Below are 3,430 nucleotides of genomic sequence, written 5' to 3' on the forward strand. Positions count from 1 at the left end.
ATATATATATATATATATATATATATATATATACATATATATATATATGTTTGTGGGTATATGTATATATATAAACACACACACACACACATACATGGCGTACATATATATGCATACGCATGACACGTGAACAAAATGAACAAAATCGAATCTCTAACGACTAATCTGCGCTGACATCACTTATGAGTTGAGAACAAACTGAAGCTATTTGCGTCTCTCTAATTAATGCAGTCGTTATTGACAAATGGAAAACATTAAGATGTACTTGAATAAACAATGATCGATTGGGAACATCGCAGCCTTTAGAATGATTGCAGGCAATCAAAGAAGACAAATACATCGAACCGAGAGGAAAGAGCGAATGATACTTCACTGAGGATGCCTGTTTGATTGAGAAACAAACGGTCTCTAGCTGCTCATCTGTCAATAATCACCACCCCACGGCTGCTGCATTTTTTTTTCTTTTGCTGTTGATATGTATGTAAAAGGGTAGGTGAGTACGTAAGCAATTTTGAATATCTTTGTCTGTTGAATGAGGGGTTTTGGGCCTTAAGCACAGATATCGTCAGAGAGCTTTTGGGTGTCCTACATAATTTTCACTACAGAGAGTCGGGTATCAGCTTTCGTCATATTGATTTCTTACACGGACATTTAACCTGAGGCTTTCATTTACAGGAGAAGCGATAAGTGATTGCGTGACATTCATGTGTGTCTCGATGACATTAATGACGTAAGTGAAGTGAAATAGTTTCATATTTCTTTTTCTTTCCGATGTCTACGTGAACTTAATTGACGGGCGTTATGGTTGTACTGTTATGGTTGTTGTCATTTTTGTCGTCGTTGTAATTGTTATTACAGTCTCAGATTCATTACATTTCAATGATAAAATTTATTCCCAGTTGCCCATAACTGGCGGTGGGGGAAGAAATATAGTTTTTCGGTGGCATAAGTGACTGGTTTAGATCAAAGTCGAAATCAGTGTTCTTATCCTGACAAACACCAGGTCCCTCTCTTTCTTTCCTGAAGTGTTAGTGATATTTTGCCCTTCCCTTCGTCTTCATTAGTTCTTTCTTTTATAGGCATAAGGCCTAATTTTGTGGGAAATGGCTAGTCAATTACATCAAGCCCAGTACCCCGACTAGTATTTATTCTGTCGACCTCGAAAAGATGAAAGGAAAATTTGACCTCGGTGATTTTTGAATTCAGAACGTAAATTCAGAAGAAATGTCCACCCCGGCTAAGAAGAGTCGCTTAGTCTTTTGTCCAGCAAGGTAAAGATTCTACTTGCTTACCGCCTTTAAGGCTACAAGACAAAATCGGCCTCAGCGGAATTTGAACTCAGAATGTAGAGAAATTATGCTAAGCATTTTATTAGATGCTCTAACTATTCTGCCAGCTCGCTGCCTTGCTTCTTCGTTAAAGGAGGAGACAAGTAATTCTGCTGCCATAAATACTTTTTTTTTCGACATAGTGTTGGACATGTTTAAAATCTTTTAAACCATATTAATTTTATTAAACATGGCAATTTTCCACTCCCTTTTCAATCCTTGCAGACTTCTCTAGGGTGGGCGTTGGGGGGGGGGGAGGCTGGAACATCTCACAGAGAATAAATGGTTTAGATTATTCATAAACATTTGTACCAAGTTATTTTAAGTAAGATCTTTTTATGTAACAATGAGCGATTAAGCGAAGTGAAACTTCTGCCTTTCCTTTTAGTCCCACAGGAACTCCAAGTCTTTTTTACAGGATAAAATTGGGTCCCAGTCACATACTCCAGTCGAAAAAGCTTTCCCCTTATCTTAGAAATTATTGTTATTATTGTTGTTGCTGTTGTTGTTGTTTCCGCCTTTTATCCTTTCGGAATTGATAAAATAAATACATGATGAACACTGGGATCGATATAATCGAGTTAACCCCTCCTCCGAAATTGCTGGTCTTGTGCCTAAATTTGAAATCATCAGTGTTGTTGTTATTATTGTTGTTGTTACTACTACTACTACTACTACTACTACTACTACTACTACTACTACTACTACTTATTATTATTATTATTATTATTATTATTATTATTATTATTATTATTAAAGGCGGTGAGCTGGCAAAATCGTTAGCACGCCGGGCGAAACGCTTAGCGGTATTTCGTCTACCACTACATTCTGAGTTCAAATTCTGCTGAGGTCGACTTTGCCTTCCAACCTTTTGGGGTCAGTAAATTAAGTACAAGTTAAACAGTGGGATCGATGTAATCGACTCATCCCCAACTCCCCCAAGCTGCCCTTGTGGCAACAATTTGAAATAATAATAATCATTATTATTATAGTGGCGAGCTGGCAGAATCGTTAGCACGCCGGGCGAAATGCTTAACGGTATTTCGCCCGTCTTCATGTTTTGAGTTCAAATTCCGCTGAGGTTAGTTTTGCCTTTCATCGTTTCGGGGTCAATGAAAGTGAAGCACTGCGGTCGATGTAATCGACTAGCCTCCCCTTGTGCCTATAGTAAAAAGGATTGTTATTATTGTTGTTGTTGTTGTTGTTGTTGTTGTTGTCGAGTGAGAGAGCAGTGCATGCCATCAAAGTAACACTGGGGTACAAATATACGAAGCCCAGTATACCCATCATGACTTCCCGTCTGATAAGTGTACTCTTCCACCGCAACTTTCTCTCACTCTTACTTCCTGTTTCTGTTGTGCCTGTAATTCAAAGGGTCAGCCTTGTCACACTATGTCACGCTGAATATCCCCGAGAACTACGTTAAGGGTACAGGTGTCTGTGGAGTGCTCAGCCACTTGCACATTAATTTCACGAGCAGGCTGTTCCGTTGATCGGATCAACTGGAACCCAGTGTCATAACCGACGGAGCGCCAATTTATAAATACACACACACACACACACACACACACACTCACTCACACACATGTATACATACACGTGTGCATGTATGTTTGTGTGTGTGTGTGTGCGTGTGTATGTGTGTGTGTACGTGTACATAGATGCTTGTAGAAATCGGCTGCCCAGTGGATATGAATGTCTTATCAAACCGTTGAAGAAAGAACATCTGTGGAGAACTACCGAGAAAGATATAGCTCTTATATAAAGAAACTAAATTTTCATTTGTACCTAAATACGGCTATAAATCTACATAAAGACCTATAACTACTGAGGTTCTCCAAAATAAACAGAGCAGACTGATTAGCATATTCCATTCCAAAAACTATCGATTAGAAGTGTAGTGAATTACAAGGATTTTCCATTTTAAAATCTTTTATGAGTATATCCACATAAACATTGGTGCATATGGAATACAGACGCATGCACGCAAACAGTGCTGAAGTCCTCACACATGTATACTTACGTGACATGCACATCCTTCACACAAGTTCAAGTTTATCTACATCCAAGTACATACACACACACACACACACACACACACA

General features: G+C 38.7%; 1 protein-coding gene across 2 annotated transcripts in view; it reads left to right on the plus strand.

Annotated features, from left to right (window-relative positions):
• The window catches only part of LOC106867909 (ionotropic receptor 25a), a 146,218-nt gene that overhangs the window by 45,266 nt on the left and 97,522 nt on the right, over window positions 1-3,430 (plus strand). The window contains exon 1 of one of the 2 annotated variants that reach the window (XM_052969755.1): window positions 352-493. The exons of the other annotated variant lie outside the window; for it this stretch is intronic. The gene's annotated coding sequence lies outside the window, so the exon portion shown is untranslated. Of the gene's footprint in view, window positions 1-351; window positions 494-3,430 lie in introns of those variants that run through there. 2 annotated transcript variants of the gene reach the window in all.

The sequence above is a fragment of the Octopus bimaculoides genome, chromosome 7 (assembly GCF_001194135.2).
Source record: "Octopus bimaculoides isolate UCB-OBI-ISO-001 chromosome 7, ASM119413v2, whole genome shotgun sequence".
In the NCBI taxonomy this organism is placed as follows: domain Eukaryota; kingdom Metazoa; phylum Mollusca; class Cephalopoda; order Octopoda; family Octopodidae; genus Octopus; species Octopus bimaculoides.